Source organism: Protopterus annectens, chromosome 3.part1 (genome assembly GCF_019279795.1).
Source record: "Protopterus annectens isolate FY-2018-M chromosome 3.part1, PAN1.0, whole genome shotgun sequence".
NCBI classification, from domain to species: Eukaryota; Metazoa; Chordata; order Ceratodontiformes; family Protopteridae; genus Protopterus; species Protopterus annectens.
In genome coordinates this window covers 1,417,507,522-1,417,530,322 of record NC_056732.1, presented here as the reverse complement: position 1 = coordinate 1,417,530,322, position 22,801 = coordinate 1,417,507,522, and positions in this window count along the sequence as shown.

Below are 22,801 nucleotides of genomic sequence, written 5' to 3'. Positions count from 1 at the left end.
CACTACACAGATGTCGATGTTCTCCATTTTAAGGATTGCCTCGAGTGAGTGCATTTTGAGGTTTAGACTTCTAGCATTGAGTAGCAATACCCTCAGATTTTGCTTGCTTGTACCTGTTATGGTGGTGAATTTGTCATTTGAACCTTGCCTAAAAAAGGCACTATAGGGGTGGCAAGAGCCTTAGCCAGTATCTGGAATCCCAAAGATGACAGGTGCAGGCCATCTCTGGCAAAGCATCATGGTCTGTCGATCATGTCATCCCAGGCAGACAGATACTGGATCCCCTTAGAATGACACCAGAAGCTTAGCCAATTGTTGAAGCCAATCATTTTGTCCTTGTACTGTGGTATCATTCTGGGTGATGGTAGGATGCTACTCAGGGCTAGGGTCATACCTGCCTGGGCTACAAGATCGGAGAGCTCCTCTATGTCTCTTTCCATGTAGTCCAGGGAGGTACATCTCATGTCATTCACACCAACATGGACGATGACAGAGTCATATTTGTACTTGTTGTGGAGTGACCTGAGTGCGTGCATTATGTGGCAGATCCTGGCACCTGACAGGCAGCTGACAGTAACTTTCTCCTTGTTTAGCCTGGTGAGTGGAACATCAGTGTGCCTGACTATGGAGTCACCTATGACTAGTGTATTGGGTACGTTGTTATGCCTTATGGGCTGTGGTCGAGTGACACACTGAGTTTGTGGGCTATGTGTCATTTGGGTTGTGTTGGGGGTGGAGGTTGCTTGTGTTTCTGCTTTGTTATCTTTTTCCCAGCTTTGGACCATAATGACAGTGTTCCGAGCGGGACTGCTGGATGGATATACTAATATACTAATTATTCAAAACTTCCCATATCTCTGGCATTATCTTTCATTACACATAAAACAGAGTAATGGTCTAACTTCCTTTAAGCCAGATTTTGAGGACTGGATGGTTGCCTCTAAATTTACTCCTGGCCTAAAATATTTGCCTTTCTGTAGGCAGGAGATGCTCTATGACAATAATCATTACTAAGGTGGTTATTACCCATGGACTGATTCTAAATTGAAACCTCTATGAATGTATGAATCTTTGAAAGTTAGTGCCCACCATACCAAACTTTAGCAAGACTATAAAATAAATTCTTAAAGAAATTCTTGAAATATTTAGGCAATGCTATCTAAACTCTAGTGACTCGGTAGATGCGTGTCTGATTATACAGATGGGTTAGTTAAACATGAAGCAGGAAAGTATCTATTATGCTTTTATTAATTTCCTATTGTGGTTGTTTTAGCAGTATTAAGATAATGTTTTTATACAAATTAATCCTAAAACTAGTGTACTTTATTTTACTGACATAATACATATTTTATACTTTGTTGTTTTATAACCTTGTCATGGCTGAAAAGTGACCCACATGGCCCATTCAACTTAACCTGTACCAATAAAAAAAATAATTAAATAATTAATTCATTAATTTAGTTATAATTGCAGTGTGATCTTCACAGATTGTACATTTAGTTAGGCTTATGAGTTGTTCTGCCCATGTGGTAATATGGTAGTATATAACACTGAAATCCACCGGATTTATACAGAACTAGACACTTATCTGATCTGATGTGAATTATAGTGCTAATCTAGCTGGGATCCTCTGGACTTGGACTGTGAATGGAGTCTATTACTTTTTTTAACTAGCCTTTCAGGGTTTCACAAGTGTTTGCTAGTGGGACTGAGACATTTAGACAGAGCACATTGGTGGCACAGTGCCAGCATTATGTATGAATGGGATGCTGTAAACAATTGCATGCCAACTTAAGGACATAGGTAAAGGGATGTGGCGTTAATGAATTGAGGAATATGATGCAGTCACTGAACTCCTTCCACAGCCTTTACTGGATGCATAAAAGATAGAATGACCATGTTAAGTAGTCTTCACAGGTGTTAAAACTGAAAGATTACCAGATGGTTCTGAACTATGAAACAGCAGTGGCCCTAGAATGTCTTAAGCAAATGATTCACTATTTGACTTTACAAGAGCTGAGCCTTTTAGTTACAAGAGTTGCAATGAAATTTATCACTGACTTCATTATGTTTGCAAATGTTCTGCTTTATCAGTGCTAAGTGCCCCACTGGTGATATTTTACAGGTTATTGCTAAATGCTCCCAGGATTTGTTATACTCTTCTGAGAAGAGGTCAGAGGCATCAGACATGGTTAAATAAAATCCCTTTCCTCTTAACTTATTTCCTCCAAAAAGTAGGAGATCCTGCCTTTACAATGTCAGAAATGAGACTAGTAATAAACTATCTGAAACTACGGAAGACTTCTGGCCTTAGCAGGCCACCTGGTAAAGTTTATGGGAACATTAAAGAGGAATTAGTACAGCTGTTGCTGAATCTATGCAGTTTTCATCTAGTATATGAGTAGGATACCCCCCCCCCCCCATAAAGACAGGTTCCCGCTCACTTTCAAGAAAGCAGGAAGTAGTCACCACTGTTGCCAAACTTGGGAAGAACCTCGTGTTATCTAGGAATTATAGGCCTACTTTACTGCTAATTTGGATTATAAATTGTATATGCCTGTGCATAAAACTCAGAGGTTGACCCTCTCTGTACCTTTATTAGAGTATTCAGATATCAGCTTCATGGCTAAGTGATAAGACCTTGGCCTCACACTTCTAAGGGCTGGGTTTAATCCTGGCTTCTGGTCAATGTCTATGAGGAGTTTGTATGATCTCCTGTGTCAAAATCGGGTTTTATCCAGGCATTCCAATTTCTTTTCACATTCCGCAAACATGATGGTCGATTGTCTGCTGTCTATTGTTCACATATGAAAATGGTACATGTGCCAACCTATTTATCTAGCTAACAGACTGATAAGAATAAATAAAACAAGTTTTCAAGAAACTAAGTAAGGCACATATAATCTTCTTAGGCTACTAGATATTCTTGCTACTGCCTAGGCCCCACAGAGCCATTTGTGCTGTTTGGTATTGATTTAAAAATGATGTCTGACAAGTTGGGAGCATCTTTTTTGCTGTCTTTTACTATATTTATCTGAACAATTTATAATAGGCATATAAAGAGCATAACATGGTTCAATGTGTTTTGTGATGTCAGATCCTTATTTTCATATAACAATCTGGTAAGATATGTTGCCAAGCAGTGGTGTCCTCTTTCACCTTTCCTGCTTGCTTCCTTCCTGTGGAGCCATTGATAATGATAATGAGATTATGATAATTTAGTTGAGGGTTAGGTATTACCACAGGAAGAGGACCTTTTCAAAGCTAGTCGGTTTTCTTACAGAGCTGATGTGACTGGCAATTCATTTGCTGAGGTGTTAATCTTACAAATAAACCCATCAAAGACAGCATATCGGTCACATCTTTTTCTCCAAGGCAGAAGATGAAGCATTTTTTTTTCAATTGATTTCAGCAAACAGGGTAATGACATATCTGAAGTGTGGATCTTATCAGACTATGAGATTGTCAGTACGACAAAGAGTCAAAAATACATGGGGTCTTGAACAGCCATTTTATGGTTGGCTGCCTGGCTTCCTCCAAATCAAAAACTCAGCCTTATTAAGGCTAATTGTCTCCCATGTTTCTTGAATTGCTTGCAAAGTACTATGGTCCATTTTGTGAATGACAAAGTGAGCAAACTGGCCACCAGATTGTCCACACTTCTGGAGATGTCTATTAGGTTTAGTGCCAGAAGACACATAAAAATACATTTGCAAGCGGTCTGCAATCTCACTATCTGAGGTTGTGTTTGCAAAGTGTTCATGTAAGCATTTCTGTATTGTCAATAAATGGGACACATTATTCTGTGCAGAAGTACCTGGACTACAGGAAAACTGAAATATTGGTTAGGAAAGAAAACGCGAGCACTGTTAGTTACTGTCCTTGTGCTAGGAGGGGCTAAACCAGCTATGGTAAGACATGCCTCGATGTCTCATTCGAGGGTCAAGGAGAGAATGCTGGTGATACTGTCTGGAATTCAGGAGAATGTTTTTCATTGCTTTTATCCACAGATGATATTGTTCTAACCAATAAAAGTGATGCTGGAGTTTTTACATCCATGGATGGACAGGACACTGCAGAGGTGTGACTCTACGGGGACTGTAGTATAGGAGAGCTGATTGATGGGACCCAATGTTTCTGTATCTCATGAAACATGAGCCTATTTTTCTCTTTTACAAGGAATATTACTTTATATGACAGGGAAAGTATGTTTTCTGCTGTTGTTATTATCAGGCTGAGAAGAGGGTAAGTAGAAATTCTTATCTTCAAACACTCTTTAGTTATTTACTGGAGATCAAGGAAATGGCTTCTCCAATCTTCACATATTTTGGACTGTTATAAGATATTAAGATATTCAAAGTTTCTCTTCCTTCAGCATTTCTGGGAAAAGGTTCAACAGGCTGTAGTTACTCCACTACTGAGTGCAGGTAAAACCCTGTATAGTCTACTCCATTGAACTATGCAAAGATGCTCACCTGAAGGTACCTGAACTTTTACTTCTTAAACCGGTATTACTCAAGCCTGATAGCTGTTGAAGGTGGATGTATTCTAGTTTTGGATCTGGGCAGTACTTTATGGGAACTGTCCTATGAAGTCATTGCTATGGGTAGAACTGAAAAAGTGCATGGTGATATGAGGTGGCAGAGCTATGCAGAGACACTGATACAAGGTTGCTCCAAGCCCTTCTTAATGATACAATTAAATTTTTGCAGACCCCACTTTTCTGGAACCTTATCACTTTGGCATGGCTGTTGCAAGTAAATTGAGAGAGGTACTCCCCCAGGGTCAACAAAAGTGGTTGTGCAGTTTGAGAAATACATTTGATAGAATGTGACAGGATAGGCAAACATTAGTGCTAGACTATGAACACAGGTTGGCTTATAGTTCTTTGTTTATCTTTTTTTGCTGAGTTTCTCCAAAAACAATTCAAATACAAATGCATAAAATTCTATGATCATATTTATATTTATAATGAGCTCTGTTCATTCTGTAGCACGTTCATTTGGTTGACAGAATGAATGCAGGGTTATTTGTTTGAATGTTCAGTGTATTGAGCATTCGTTTTTTTATGTGTACTGTATCATAACAGGCAAGTGGGTTTTTGTGTGTGTGTGTGTGTGTGTGTGTGTGTGTGTGTGTGTGTGTGCATGTGTGTGTGTGTGTGTGTGTGTGTGTGTGTGTGCGTGTGTGTGTGTGTGTGTGTGTGTGTGTGTGTGTGTGTGTACACTTGCAAATGTTTGCGGGTTAGAGAAGGGGAGAGATGTAGTGTGTGTGTGTTTTACGGTTAGGGTAAGTGTTAGGTAAGAGGATAGATGTAATACTATATATGTGTTGGTGCATGTGTGTGTGTGTGTGTGTGTGTGTTTGTGTGTTTGTGTGTGTGTGTGTGTGTGTGTGTGTGTGTGTTTGTGTGTGTGTGTGTGTGTGTGTGTGTGTGTGTGTGTGTGAGAGAGAGAGATTCTGATCCTGTCTTGTTTTGTGGTAGTGTTACAATAAAGGTTAATATACAGTGTGGGGTTAGGCGCAAGGTTATAGTTCGGATTAATAATATATGTTAACCCTAATCCTGCTTCTGCCTCTAACTCTAGTCAGCCAGAGCCCTTTAGTATTGGCTTTTATTTCAGAAAAGTAGATGCCAAATTGGAGAGTACCCAGCACAGAGCCCTAGGGGACTCTGCTGAATGGTCTCTTTCTGGAGGTAACTTTCTCAGTTTTGATTATCTGTATCCTATCTGTGAGTCAGTTGGCAATCCAACAGATGACATACATTTATTCCCAGTTTATTTAACTTTTCGTCTATGCCTGAGTGAGGAATTGTGTCAAAAGCTTTGGCCAGGTCGAGGTATGCAGTGTACATCATTTTGCCTTCATCTATTGCTTTGGTGACTTTAAGAAAATTCACTATGCTGAGTAAGCATGACCTGCCCTTGACAAACCAAAATTGATATGGGTCCAGTGTTTGAAGGTTCTCAATGTCGTGACTGATTAATTACATAATAAGTACTTCCATGGCTTTGAATATGAGGCTGGTCAGACTTATGGGTCTGTAATTGTCGTGGTCTGTGAAAGGTCCTCCCTTATGCAGGGGAATATATGGCTGCTCTCCAGTCATTTGGTATAAAACCTGGATGGAGGCTTAGACTGAACAGTGTTATGGGTGTGGCTAATCCATGCTTCATGTTATTTAAGATACATACAGCGATATTGCTAGGACCCATTGATGCAGTCTTTTTAGCTTTTGCTAGCTCTTTTAGGACTTGGTCTTGTGTGATAGCTGGAGCTTGAGCCAGTTTCAGCTATAACTTGAAGGACAATTGGAGGGGAGAGAGTAGTAAAGTTAGAGCTAAATTAAACATTCCCCTAGGTTTGCTATATCTTCAGCCTCAGTGCAGGTAACATCAGTGACATATTTTCCCATTCATGAAATCAGATATGCCATAATTGATTACTGCTATGTTTGTCTCATAGCACCAGTATATAAACAATCTACTTCATTTTAGCAGTTTGAAGGGTTGTGGGAACACAAGACATCATACTGAAATGTTGCATGTCAAAAGTTCATGTCTCAGACAAATAGCAATATCATTAATATTAATATTAATAATAATAATAATGATGATAATGTTCTTTGTCATCAAAGTAACAGCTGTTAGTAATAATCTTTTCCATAGCTGTTTTCCTTTTATACTCTGAAGCGCGGGTCATGAACTATCCTGCTTACACAGAAGTGCAAGGTTCAGGAAAATAATTCAGCTAGTGTAGGTTTTATATTGATCATTCTTTGACAAGCCAGATCTTATACATATTATACCATGTCTTCTTCACAGGTCATTCCAAAATCTAATTTCCTTCACCAACTTATGCGTCTGTTTCTCTACTGAATAAAGAAAATGTTTTTGTTTTTCTGATTTTTATGCAAGTGTGAATGTACTGTCTTCAAGTTCCATATCAGTTCTTCTCCCACATATACATCCTGGTTTTGATTTGTTCTTTAAAGCTATAGAAATGCTAGACTCCAGTTACTACATTTCATATGCCAACATATGAAATTTTGAATTCTGAAATATATACATTGTTTCTTAGCTGTTTCTTTGTTCGTTTTTTTCACCATATGATTTAGATAGAAAGCCTAGTAGGAAAATATAGTCTGTTTGCTGGAATTTAAATTGCTGGTTAAGAGTTACTTGCACTGGTGGATTAAGTATACCTTGGGCTATGGGCAGTTTTCACAGCATGTCCCCCCAACACAGAATTTTTTTTTGGATGAAGCATAAATACTTGTATTGGTATAGATCTTGTGGATACCGCTTCCTGATTTTAAAATATTTGAACTGTGATCATTATATTCAACCAATGTCCATATCCATTAATTACAACTACTTATTTTATTTATTTATTTGCATTTGTTAACCAGGTAGTGTCTGACTGGGCCATGGAGCCCGTTTTCAACTGAGACCCGGGGAGAAAAGCTCCACACCCAATAGCATTGTCCAATAATAGTACAAAATCATAAAAACAAAATTACATGCATATAATAATACACTTAATACAAAATTATAGATGTACATTCAAGAAGATCAGAGATAAAATTAATCACAGATTATACTGTAAAGAGAATTTTAGATAATGAATATCAAATTAATTAAATTGATTGACAGAGAAACATTCATAGTGACATCAGTCATAGCACATTTAAAGTATACATTGTTAATAACGTAGCTACAAATTCTAAATGGGCTAGAGCCAGAGTTAAAGTTCCGTTGAGAGGGGAACAGAGAAAGTATTTAGGGAGGGAGGATGGATTACCCGGGAGAACAGCAAGAGCAGATCCAGTTGGATTTTAGATGTTCTCTAGTTTTGTTTTAAAGAAAGAGTAGTTGGAAGAGTTTTGAATGTGTTGGGGGACAGCATTCCAGGCCTTGGCTACTTTATTAGAGTAGAGACAGTCGCCATGGTAATTGTGTGACTGGGTCATTTTTAGCAGCATTCTGTCTGAAGATTTAAGGGACGTTGTATTGACTTGAGGTTGAACTAGGCAGGAAGGTGCAGGCCATTGGTTGGGGTTGTGTATGATTTGGTATGTGAAGGTAAGATGGTTTAGTGTTAACAGGTTGGGAAGCTCAAGCCAATTCAGTTGTTGGAGAGCAGAACAGTGATGAGATCTATGGGGATGATTGCTGCAAATTTTGCAATTCTATTATAGTAGGATGATAGGTTATTTTGGTCGGTTTTGCACAGGTTTGTAAATATGTGTGAGTAGTAGAGTATGGTAGATACAAGTTGGGATCTAGCAGTGGCTAGTCTGGCTTGGTTTGTCATGAAAGATTTTGCACTGTAGCGAGATCCAAGTTGGGCATGAACTTTTTTGATTGTCAGGGAAATGTGAATATTAAATTTCAGCCTGTCATCTATAGTTATACCTAGGAGTTTGGTATGGTTTGTGGGTGCAATTTTGGTTCCATTGGTGGAATAAATAAAGAGGGATGGAGAGGGGTTACTGGATGGTTTGTTGGCAAAAATCATTAGATTGATCTTATTTGGGTTTAGAATGAGCTGGTGGTTGGATAGGTAGGTTTCTATTTCCTGAAATGATTTTTGAGTCTTGTGAAGTTCTTGGAGGGTTAGGGCAGAGCAGATAAGGGATGTGTCATCTGCATACTGTATGATTGTAGCGAGTTGGGTTGCTGAGTTTATACTATTAGGAAACAGGATAAAAAGAAGGTGGCTAAGTATGGACCCTTGGGGTACACCTGTGAACACTGGTAGCAGAGGAGAAAGATTTTTCTCCCATTTGGTGGCCTGTTTATGGTCAGATAGGTAGCTGTGAAACCATGTAAGTGTTGATGAACTGAGATGATAAGTGGCACGTTTGTTTAGGAGAAGTTGGTGGGAAACAGTGTCAAATGCCTTTGACATGTCTAGGAAAATTGCTGAGACTAGGAGACCATTGTTCATGAGGTGCTTAACGGTGTCAGTAAATGATATTAAGGCTGTGTTAGCACTATGCTTAGGCCTAAAGCTATGCTGTGAGTGGGATAGCAGGTTGTTGTTGATGAAGTGATTTTGGAGTTGTTAACAAATACATTTCTCTAGGATTTTAGCTATGAGTGGGAGGATGGCAATGGGATGATAGTTTGTGATTTCTCTGGAGAGGCCTCCTTGTAGAGGGGGTTGATGTACACAATTTTTCAGAGGTGAGGTAAATACTGTTTTGAGATAGAGCAATTGATAAGTATAGCTGTAGGATAGGCAATAGATGGAGCAGCAATATTTAAGAATTCATTGGGGAGTTGGTCTGCAGCTAGGAGGAACTTTTTTATGTTGGAGGTTTGGACAGGTTTAAAGGAGAAAGAGTTGGTGGTGCTAGAGGTAGTGGGGACGGAGATAGGTAGGTTTTGGTGGTTATTAACTCAATCACCTCCCTCCTAGATAAAGTGGGAGTTGAACTGGGATGCTATGGATTCAGAGGTATTGGATCTGGAAGGGGTGGATGTGAAGGTTTTACCTGGGTTAAGGAGATAGTTAATAGATTGCCAGAATTTGCGAGGGTTGTGAAGGAACTTTACTTGAGAGGTTTGGAAGCAGTATTTTTTGATATTTTGTATACATTTCTTTATTTGGTTCCTTAGCTGCTGAGATGTGGGTTTTTGGTGGATTGGTATAGGGCCTTAGCTCTATCTCTCTGTTTGATAAGAAGTTTAGTGTCATGGGAAAGCCAGGGTAGCTGTTTGGATTTGATACATATTTTTCTTATGGGGGCCACACTATTTAGTAGGTCAAGGAATTTGTTATTAAATAATTCAACTGCAAGGTCCAGGTTAAGGCTTTTTAGTGGTGACCAATCGCATTGCTGTAGCAATAGGTTGAAAGTATTGGGGGAAAATTTTTTCTTACAGCGGGTGTATATGAAGGGAGAAATAGAGTGGGTTTGGATTCTTTTTCTTAGTAGGTAGGTGGGAGTATGATCACTAAGGCTGATTGGGAGGCAGATTGCTTGATAGCTCAGGTTAGGTTTGTTGGTCAATATCTAGTCAAGAAGAGGTTCGTTTTGAGAGTGTTTGGCGGTACGAGTGGGACAGTTAATAATTTGGGTATAGTTGTATAGATTGATAAAGCTAAAGGGGCAGTTGGAAGAGCAGGAAGAGCAGGAAATCCAGTCAAGATTAAAATAACCTAGGATGAGATTTTCTTGATTGAAAGTCATGGAGGACCAGGACAGGAAATGTTCAATGTTGGGAATTTTCTTTCTTGGGAGCAGGTAAACATCTATGATAATCATGGCTTTGTGTGAGTTAATAGACGTGTAATGAATACTTCAGTGTTGGGGATGTCTGGTGGAATTGTGTTTAGTTTTTCTACTTTAAGGGAGTCTTTGAACATAACAACTACACCACCACCACCTCTTTTGTTTAGTCTAGCTTGCCTTATTATGTTATAATTTTGGAGAGTAATTTAAGGGTCCTTGATGTGTGGTATTAACCAAGTTTCAGCTAAAATGGCTATGTCAGGAGAGTAGGTGGTTAAGATAGCATTTGACTGCATACCCCTCAAATATTAAATTGTGATAAAAAAAGATCACAATAAAGTGTTCCATCTTACTAGCACAAATACACACTAAACCTACAAGGCCAGACTAATGAGTGTTTAACCTGTTATGACAACCAGAGTCAGACATCCTCATCCATAGACGACCCTGGTATACAGCAATTGTATCCCTATTACTGACTGTGCAGACCTCAGATGTCTATTAGTGGTAAAAATAAAACTTGTTTCACATAAATATCTTACTATTTCTGAACAGAAGCCTGTTTAAACTGAGAAACAAAAGGGTGATTTAGTTTCATCCACAAAAAGCCCCCAACCCACCTGTTGATTACTTTAGTGCTGTTTTTTTTGGGTTGTTTGCACCACGATAGACTGAGGTGGTTACCAGCAACAACTCTGAGCTGAAATACCAAATGACTAGAGGCTTCTGAGCTTCCCAAAACCATGAGTTGCCTGTTTTTTGCTTATTTATACTATACACTACATGTTTTATTGCCTGCCACCTACTTTAATAGTGTATTTATATACTATATACTAAACTACACTGTTGTACTGCAATGTTTTGCCTTACTGTTGCAGTTAAATAGTACTTTATTGTTGTTTTCACTCTTTACAAAGCTCTTTTTGCTATTTTCACAGTTTTGTTAAGTATTTGCTGGTACTTTGTACAGTTGCAAAGCAATCTGTTCTGCTTGTTCTGGTTTTCTTGCCAAGCAGTGCTAAAATAACTGATTTGTTAACTATTTAAAACATTCTTTAGAGTCTCCTTGCTGATTTTCTGCTGTTTTAAGTGTTTTTAGTGTTGCACTATTTTTTTGCTGTGTTAAACATTCTCTAATGTTCCCTTCCTAAGCTAGGGTAGCTAGTAGCTGTGTATAGTCCAGACCCATGTTTGCTGCATCTGGGTCTGTTTGTAGTGGCTGTTTGTTTTGAGCACATTTTCAAGGCCATCTTTGATTGGAAGGAGCCCTTCTGCACTCCAGTGACAGCAGTGTGCTGATTGGAACCTATCTTGTAAAGGGTGGCTGGTTTAGTGTTTGGAGTAAGCATCCTCATTGGCCTTTTAAACCTTTTTAAAGTTTTTTTTTTCAAATTTTTAGCTTCTGGTATTTAATCCCTGCATTTGAGCAGGTTTCTACTTGATTGTACCAAGCTGAACTGAGGTGGACTGCTGTGCAATTGTGCGCCATATCCGGATAAATAAACTCTATAATTTTTCACTTAAATACAGCTGCAGCAGATTAGTGTAGCCATCATACTTAGTACTTTCCCCTTCAAAGAAATGCTGCTAGTGAGCTGCAAACCACCAGCAAAAAACAAACAAAAAAAAAAAAGGCAGAAATATCCATCCACTGAGTTCCTCCTTGATCAATCCTGAAAAGCCCCCGTTTGGGATAACAGTTTTCAACCTAGCATTATGGACAGTTGGACTACCCTTGTTGCTCCTGCCAATCTTGTTGATTTAGGTCTCTTGAGGCAGTGTAGCAATTGCCTCATGTATACTAACAACCCTCTACTAATAACTCACTCTAGTACAGAGTGAGGGAGCTGTATCTACACCAAGAATCGTGAATACATGCTCTCTCACACTCAAAACAGAAACACTGAAGAGGATGTTAACTCGCCCACCACTACTCAGGCATATAGTACCACTACTGATACAGATAGTATGCATCAAACACAAAAATCAACATGCGTGGAAGTTCTCACAAAAAACTTACTGAAACACCAGAGACCTCCAAAACTCAAGACTGCTAAAACAAGCACAGTTCCCACAGCATCCACGACACATAGTAATACCAGTGTCTCACCTACCAAGCCCCTAAGGCATAACACTCAAAAAATATTTTTTCTTGTCATTTGAGACTCAGTAGTGAGACACACGGATGTCCCACACACCAGGCTGGACAAGGAAAAAGTCACAGTCAGCTGCCCGTCCGGTGCCAGGATTCATCAGATCACACATGCACTCAGGTCTCTCAGCAACAAGTACCATCATGACTCTGTCATAGTTCATGTTGGAATGAATGACCTGAGATGTACCTCACTGGACTGTATGAAGAGAGACATGGTTGAGCTCTCTGAGTATGTGTCCCCAGGCAGGTATGTCCCTAGCCTTGAACAGCATATTACCCTTACCCAATGATGACACAGTTTAACAGAAAATGATTGACTTCAATAATTGGCTTGTTTTTGGTATCATTCAAAGAGGATTTAGTTCTTGTCAGGCTGGGAATTCATGGTCAACAAACCTCGAGAGACAGTTTGCACCTGGCATCTCTAGGCTTTCGGTTGCTGGCAAAGGCTCTTCCCTCCCCAGAGTGCCATTTTTTAGTCAAGGTGTCGAAAGCAAACTTACTGGCATGAAATTTGCCAGTCATAACAAAATAAGGGTGGTACTGCTAAATACTAGGAGCTTAAACCAAAAAAACTGCACAGCCTGAAAGCATTTCTATCACTAGAAGATGTAGATGTCTGTGCAGTCACAGAAACATGGTTCAAGACTTAACAGTGTACCTTGGCCTTGCAAGGTATAAAGCCTTCCACACCTTCAGACCGCAAAACATGTGAGAACCAAAGAAGGTGGTGTTTCTGTCTATATTAGAGATAAATTCACCTCCCATCTGCTTAGACTGGACAACTTTATGGAGTTACTCCAAGTTCAGGTTATGATGGGTAAGACCCCCATTCATGTCATAGCCAGCTATAGAGCCCCTTCCATAGGTCATGACTCGCACAAAGCCTACTTATCCAAACTGGAGACAATCCAAATATTACCAAACACTCTGGTTATGGGGGATTTCAATTATTCCACCATCAACTGGGAAACCTACGCTTGCCATAACTTGCTAGAGCAAAAGCTCCTTGACTTTGTTATCTCATCTGCCCTGGAACAAATTGTTCATACCCTGACAAGAGGAACAAACATACCAGATCTGGTCCTCACAAACATGACAGAGAGATGCACTGCCACAACTGTTGGACCCTCATTAGTTAAATCTGATTACAAACCAGTCATCTTCAAGCTGGCACTAACACCAGAACTCGTAAAGGGCAAACTCCGACTAAAAAACTTCACCAGGGCAAACTCTACCCTCCTAGGTGAAGGTATAAATGCATTCCAAGCACCAACCCCAGCTGGAAGTGGTAACTACACTGAAGCTTACATTAAAGTCCTGTACAATCACTTGCATAAGTGTATAGACTCAGCTGTACCAGAAACAATCAAAGCCACAACCCCAAATAAAACCAAGCTGCCATGGATGACATCCAGCATCAACAAACTTTACAATATATGTAAAAAGTTGCTGTCCAACAAAACAAAGGCGAGGGCCCAACAATGGAAAACCACCCTCCTCAGCCTCAACAGGCAAATAAGACAAATTGTCAACTCCTCTAATGGCTTCTTTGAGAAAAACTTAGCAAGCACAGCCAAGGATAACTATAAGGCTTTTTACAGCTATGTACATAGCCTAAAAGGTAGGCCCCAAACAAGTGTGGAATTAGTAACCAACAGTATCACACACACTGACCCCACAGAGATAGTAAAGCTAATAGCAGATAGGTGTGGCAAAAATTTCATTCACTTATCCCCTTGAAACATATCACAAACCTTCCACCAAACTCTCCCCACCCTACATATCTAAAGAGCAGGTCATCAAAGTCTTGTCCAAGGCAAAAAACACAGCCTCTATGGGACCAGACGGCATCCCAGGCTGTCTTCTAAACAGGCTAAAACATGAACTAGCATCACCATTAAGTACCTTTTTCAATCATAGCCTAACCACAAGATTTGTTCCTGAGGAATGAAGAACAGCAACAGTCATTCCCCTCCACAAAGATGTAACAAATCTGGGGAATTACAGACCCATAAGCCTGACCAACCTCATCTGTAAAGCCATGGAACATATCATTGTGGACTTCATAAATAAAGGCATAAGAGACCTCCAAACCCTGATTCCTACCCAATTCAGTTTTGTCAAGGACAGATCCTGCCTGTTAAATCTGTTGGATTTCTTTGAAAATGTGACCAGGGCCACTGAAGCGGGAAAAATCTGTGCACACAGCAAACCTCAACATGGAAAAGGCTTTTGACACAATCCCACACTCAGGCATTACCAATAAACTTAGCACACTGAAAGTAAACCCCTTTGTTGTTAAGATGGGTTGCCAAATGGCTCACAAACCAGACACACTATCAAAGTGGGTGACTCCACATCAACCAGCAGATGTGTCACCAGTGGGGTGCCACAGGGGTCAGTGCTGGAACCCCTGCTGTTTGACATATACTTCTCAGAAGTGCAGGTCAAAACTAAGGGGTTATGGCCGACCAAGTTTGTGGACCACTGTAAACTGGTTGCAACTACTGAATCCCCAAATGACGTCAGTATACTCCAGGAGGGTCTTAAGCAAACCAACGACTGGTGTCCTAGTCACACTCTCAAACTGAATGCAAAGAAATGCATCATCATTTCCTTTGTCACAAACAATGTCCCTTCATACTATCAAATCAACAACAATACCTTAAGTACCCACAAAGTGGTAAGGGATCTGGGATCACAAGTTGACTGCGACCTTAACTTTGACCACCATGTAGCTATTGTAGTAAGGAAGGCTTTCTACATAGCACACTTGATTAGTAAAGGCATCACCTCAAGAGCAAGAGAGGTTATAACCCCTCTATACATGGCACTAATCCAGACAATAATTGAGTATAATGCCCCGTTCAGCATATACCGTACAAAGCACCTGCAACAATTGGACAGACCTCAGAGGTTTCTAGCAAAGAAGATCAAGGGTCTCCAGCATGTGCCTTACACAGACTGACTAAAGTCCCTGTCACTATACTCTTTATCGTATAGACTTCTTACGGGAGACTTGTGTCTGGCTTACACAGCAATCTCAGACACAAACCTAATGAACTGGCTGCATATCTGCAAATCAAACAGGATTAGGGCTACTCATATCAGGGACCTAAATATTGCCTGTGACTTAAACAGGACATGCAGAAGGGACAGATTTGTCTCCCAGTGATTGTCACGTGTTTGGAATAGGCTAACAATTCATGTAAAACAGAGCACCTCTATAACACTGTTCAAGAGGAACCTGGACGAGTGGATGGGGTGCCATAAATTCTTATCAGGGATAGTGCCCACAACCCTCCTGGACAAGGGCAGTCATTACTAAATGCAGTCTTGGGTACTGACTAGAATGTCTATGGTATTACATTAGGATGAAATGGCTAAGCTTGAAATGACCTCTGGGTCGATAGCCTAGTAATCTCCTATGATGCTATGATAGCAGAATTATACCCACTTTGCCAAGTAAACCTCATCTGAAAGTGATGGAAAAATAGTATCTCTTGACTTCTTAGTACAAGAATCAGAGACCATTCCTAAAAATAATGAGGGACAAAAGCCCAAAATCTGGAACATACTATCAATATCTCATACAATTAGTAAGTTGTCAAATGAATTTCATAATTTATTTCATTCAAATGCACACTAGACCTATGAAGCCAAAATTTAAAACAAAAAAACTACAAGAGGGTAGTCACTTTCATCCGCAGCCAGTATCTCTCACAGACGTTTGGTAGCTGCATCCTCAGTGATCTGCTAGATGACTAAAGGATGTTATGAAACACAGACCAAAATATGAGGCAAAGCCTGAGACAGTCTACAAAATCAAAGTTTATTTTTTATTTTTTTTTTTAATGCAAAAGCAGTGGCCAGAAGAAGCTGTTTTCATTCACAACCAGATTGCAACCCTCCTGGTCTGTAATTTGATCAGATTCTGTCTGTCTCTCTTTGACTGCTGTATGATTTGGATTTGTAAGATAGCATTTCCAGGTAATTAATAAAAAGAGGCATTTCTATTTAGTGAGTTCATCCAGTTAACAACCAGATTAAAGAAAAATTCTTCCCAGAATGGTACCAGATTAAAAAATAAATCCTTCCCACAATGGTAAACAAAACTCAGCCGCAAAGGGTTGCATACATGGAAACCACAATGACTCAGTACTATTCATCATTCAGTATCCAACCTAGAAACACTGTTTAAACATTAGACGACAAAAGGAAAATAAAATAGTTCTTAAAGGGCACCTCTGCTTTATTACTTTATTAGCAATCTTAATGATCAACAATGCTAAAGTTTTTTTCTAATATCTACTCACTCAACACTGTCACCAAAGTGTTTACCAATAACTCCAGAAAAACAAAAAATCCATCAGAATGATCAAGTCCACTGTTAATCTTACCTAGTTTCCATATAACTTGTGAGGTATAAATGTAAAGAAATGAGTAATGCAGACTTCAGTGTCTGAACATCATTCAAAGCTATTATACTTGGTTACTTGACCAAATAAAAAAATATATATTTGCCTAAAGTTATAATGACCATCCACAGACGTCTGTTCATCCCCAACTTTACTATTGTAAAATTTAGTATTACCTGATTTTCTGCTTAATGCTTTCTCAACGAATTATGGAAGCCAATGAGCAGAAAGTTTTGCTGCTGTGTAGAGAATCACTGCAGAAAAACTTAGTCATGTATTACTTAGTTTTAAGTAAATGTAAAAACTAAAGTAATCAATAAAATAAGTAAATGAAGTAGTGGCACTCACCCATGCTGCACATGTGCAAGTGGTAGGCCCTGAGAGTTTATTTTTATTTATTTATTTGCCATTTGTTTACCGGGGAAGTCCACTGGGCCAAAATGAGTCCATTTTCAATGTAGGCCCGGGGAGAAAATCTTCTAATACAGTTTTACAATACAAATCACAGTTTACAGTACAAGTCGTCAGTTTATAATTTATACATAGTTCATTAATAAAAATCAAACAGTTTGTAACTTATATACATATTTAACAGTGGAAATCAAAGCATTTAGTTACCTGACCTAGCTTAAAGTATGAAAGCAACAAGTACATAGTATACTGAGGACATACAAAAGTGACAGGACATGAAATAGTAAAAGTATATAGGAGTGCGCATTAATGGAGCATAATTAGGTAAGAATTGAGAGCAGGTATTGAGGAGGAATGGACCTTACAATTACAGTTATTTGGGGTGAGTAAGAGGCAACAGAGGAAGAACATGTATAGTGGAGATGAGAGTTAGGATGAAGTAGGATGATGTAGAGTAGAGATGTAGTGGATGAAGTCAGTTGGGATGAGAACAGGAGCATTCCCAGTGAGAAGAAAGGTATGAGTGGAGCAGGTTTTTAAAGGCAGAATGGTAGTTGATGGTTCGAATTTGAGGGGGAAGGGAATTCCATAGTCGTGCTAGAGAGAAAGATAATAGATGTGTCCCTGGGGTCCATATAGGCTTGTACACTTACAGCAGGTTTTGGTTGTTGGACCTAAGAAGTTTATTGGGCTGATGCATTTTGAGGGTGGAGGAAAGTGTGGGACAATTTAAAGCTTTGAAGATGAGCTTATGGGCAACAGAACCAATTCAAGGAGTGGAGAGCCTTGCAGTGGTGGGAGGAGGATTTGGATCCAGTAACAAACTTACAGATCTTAGGAAGCTGCGGTGGTACAGCGGTAGCATTGTTGCCTCATAGCAAGAGGTTCTCCTGTTTGATTCTCGGCTGGACTGCCTTCTGTGTGGAGTCTGCATGTCCTCTCCGCAGTTGAGTGGCCTCCAAAAAACATGTGTGAATGGGCATGCCTTCTCTGAAGGTTGGGCATTGGGCTGGCAACACGGCACCATAAGAATCTACTGCCAATCATTAGTGGACTGGAAGTCTGCTGTGGCGACCCCTAACAGGGAAAAGCTGAAACAACAACAACAAACTTAGAGATCTTATTATAGCAGGAAGCAAGATTCGACTTTAGAGAGTATTGAAAATTGGTAAGGAGAGGTGCACCATACATAAGAGAGGGAATAAGATAAGTAGTAGAGAGGGTGTGCTTGGTTGAGGGAGTGAGATAACGACTATGGCGATATAACATGCCCAGTTTTTGATGTGTTTTCCTAATATTAGTTTGTCGGTGGACATCGAACTTAAGTTGATCATCAATAATGACTCCTAGAAGCTTTGAATGGGGAACTATTTCAAATGGGGTTGAGTTTTGGCTAGTTAGGGAAAAACAGAGGTTATCTATTTTGGAAGAATTTGAAGGGGTAAATATGATTTTGGATTTTGAAGGGTTGAGGGCAAGGTGATTATTCAGCATCCATGACTCAGTACAAGAGATGGCATCTTGAGTTAGTTTCAAGAGCTTGGGTAAGGATGTGGCAGAACAGATTATGGTAGAATTGTTGGCGTATTGGATTAGCTTAGCTTTTGGAATACAGTGATGAAAGTCATTAATAAAGATGTTGAACAGTAGGGGGCCAAGTATGGAACCTTGTGGGACACCTGTGAGAGTGTGGAGGAAGGAAGAGATAGAGTTTTTCCATTTGACTGCTTGCTGTCTATTAAAAAGGTAACTGAAAAAACAGCTGAAGATGAGGAGGAAAGATTAAGATGAGAGAGTTGGACAAGAGAAGGTTATGAGAAACAGTATCAAAGGCTTTAGATAAGTCTAAAAGAAGGGTGGATACAATGTTGCCAGAGTCACAAAGCTTGATTAACGGTTTCTAGAAAAGAGATTAGGGCAGTGGTGGTGCTGTGTCCTGGTCTAAAACCCTGTTGTGTACAGTTCAGCAGTTGGTTGTCTAAGAGAATACTTGCAGTGTCTATCATTTCACTTTTTAGTATGAAAAGCAAGCACATGATTGCTGTATTTTAAGCATGTAAGCTAACATATAACAGTCAAGGATGCAACGGTATGGCTCCAGAATAAACAGCTGTAAAATATCAGTTGTAAAAATCCAAAGCAGCAGCAAAATAAGTCCAAAAACTCAGAAGAACTTGATGTTAGCTCAGCTTTATTCACACAAGCGCTTTCACTAGTAGCTTCGTCAGGTGTATAAAACATACTGATTAAGACACCTATTTATACAAATCAGCCAAAGCATGTGACAAAATTTAAAGTGAAAATCTTATAAAAATACAAACAATGTAACAAATAAAAAAACTTCTAAAAATCACATATATTAAAAACTAAAATTATATACTAAAAACTCACTTCTTTCGTAAAGGCCTTTTCTGAAGGATTGGTTTAATAGGAACATGGTCATTTAGACCATGTCCATAGTTGGCTCTCAACCTCAGAATCCAATTAGCTTCAAGTTCTTCTGTTCTATGTCTTATATTGCCCCGTCTCACATTCTCATAAGTCCTAGCCAATACTGAAAACTTAAATACATGCTGTTCATTTGTGTCAAACACATGCTTAGCTAGTGCATTAACTAAATTCTTCTTCTTTATATTATACAGGTGCTCTCTAATCCTTTCTTTTAAAGAGCAGTCAGTTTTACCTACATAATATTTATTACATAGGACACAAATCACAATATATAGCACATGCATTGTATTACAAGACGCACTGGTTATAATATGGAAAAGTTCACCTGTATCTGGATGTTTAAAAACAGAGTCTGTGGATACATAGCAACAATAGTTGCAGTCTCCACATGGCTTAGTACCTTCACCATTAGTTACATGTTTCTGAAAAGTATTATAACATAACCTAGACTTAAGTGACTCTCTATTTTTGAATGAAAACTGGGGTTTTGAGCCTACCAGCATCTTTATACTTTCATCAGTCATCAGAATACCCCAGTGTTTATTAATAACTTCAGTATACAAACTGACATCCCTAGTGTAATGCAGGGACATCCTAAGCTTATTATTAACAGGTCTTTTTGTTCTACTTAGTTTTTTTTGAAAAATAAGGTTTAGCTATAGTTGATCTCATATGATCCATTGCTATGGAATTCTTACTCACTAACTCTTGCTCATACCCCCTAGCTACCAATTCTGCTTCAGTTCTAGTTTTATAGTGTTGATAATCTTCATCCTTGGCATTAAGCCTGGATGCTCTAAAAAACTGGTTCTTGGCAACATTGCTAAAAACAAAATTCAGGTGCATACTCTGTCTGTTAAGTAGCTGATTGACATGACACTCTTTTTTATATAACTTACTACTTAAACAACCTTTATCATCCACACTAATATAGACATCTAAAAAATGTATGCCTACAGTGGAATAATTCAGTGTGAATTTTAAAAAATCAGAGGAAATATTAATATATTGCACAAATTGCATTAATTGTTGTTCTGTACCATTCCAAATCAAAAACAAATCATCTACAAATCTTTTGTAGAAAGAAATGTAACAGCTAAAGGGACCATACAACAAGTGTTGGCTCTCCCATACACTCATCACCGCATTCGCATAACTGTTGGAGCAAGAGCTCCCCATGGCAACACCATTCTTTTGCCAAAAAATTTTTGGGTTATACACAAAGATGTTATTTTGTAGCACTAAACTCAACAAGGTTTGTATTAAATATATCTCATCATCCTCAAAATTGCCTAAATTGGACAATAAATCAATGACATATTCTATGCCTACTGTATTGGGAATTACAGTAAAGAGAGAGACCACATCCAATGTAACAAATAGTATGTTATCTAATTTGGTAATGTTCTTTGAAAACTCAAATAAATCATTCAAAAAATGCTCAGTATCCCTCAAAATTGTTTTAGATTTACATACAATAGGTCTCAAATACTTTTCCAAGTATATGGATAAAGGCTCTGTACACCAATTATTGCCTGCCATTATTGGTCTCATAGGTGGTTTATTACAATTCTTATGGACTTTCGGTAGTCCTTGTATGATAGGAATGGTAGGATTAGATGTATGAAAGTAATTGGCCAGCTCATGACTTATCAATGAACTAGCTTCTAACCACTCAATAGATCTACAGACATTACATATCATGGTATTAACCCGTTCAGAAGAAATAATCTCATAAAAACTTCTATCAGATAACATGTCATGCATAGCTTCATCATAATCTACCTTATTCATTAAAACAATCTGACCTCCTTTGTCTGCAGGTCTAATGACAAGATCTTGTCTATTTTCCAAATCCACTAAAGCTTTATTTTCAAGGCAACTCAAATTATGCCTTGATCTTGTTCTATTAAACTTGCATTTATTGTTATAAATATCATAAATACTAGTAATACACATCTGTTCAAATGCATTGACCAATGTATTGTGCTTAGGTATGTACAAACTCGGTCTTTTAAAACAATCTTTATCTGATTCATTAACACTGTTAAGCATACGTTTCAATGAAAGATTGCGTGCAAACATTTTAACATCAAAAATAATGTCAGTAATACGCATGTCAGCACTAGGTATAAACATCAGACCTTTGTTCAATACATTTACCTCTATTAGTTAATATGCAACTAGAAAGATTAATAATTAGCATTTCATTTGTTAAAAAGCTTTCTTTGTGGTTAATGGGCTCGTAGAAGTTTCGCCCAATTTCCATTTGTATCTGGTTACAGTCCTGTCTCTTTGCTGCAACTTGTGTTGCCCGTTTCTTAACCTGCTTATGGACCTTTCCCTCACTGGGAGGGGAAAACAAAGGCCCTTGTTGTTCATACCTTGTAAAAAATTCTTATTAAAAACATTACCTTGTTCACTATTCAAAGTCAAAGGAGGGAAATCAATCTCAGCAGACCTATGTACATCCACAGTCGTTGTGATAGTCTTTCTGATAGCCCCTTTATCAGATGTCAGCTGCAATGAACTCGAAACTGCATTGTTGATAACGGGATAAGGCACCGACTTCTTCCGTGCACTGTCGGTGTCTAAAATAATATTATTAGAGCTGGAATTTGAACCATTGTCCACCGATTGTTCCTCCACCACCTCCAAAGAGGAAACGCTTTGTGGGACATGCTGATGATTATGTGATTGATCAGGCGTATCACGTGGCCACATGAAGATGTTCCCTGTTGAAAAATCTTTGCGGTCTCGATAGATTTTATTCATTTTTGTCTGTAGCAATTTTCTACCATAAAGACAGACGTTATCTATGGTATCAGTTAGTAAATTGTCCAATGTAGTTGAACAATACTTTGAACAAAGCGCTAAGTATTTGAACTTGATGCCATCAAGCAAGGATGTTTCTTGCCTATCAGCCGAGGTGCTTAACAGCTTCAAATAGCCCATACTAGTTGAAAGATTAAGCTGCTGCCAGCTTGTTAATAATATAGTATCACATTCATTATAGGCTGGCATCTTTAAAACCCTCAAACCACGAGGTATAATCTGTTCATTTAGGCAAAGCTGTAAATGAAATTTTTCATACTGGATTCTCTTAAGTTTACACAG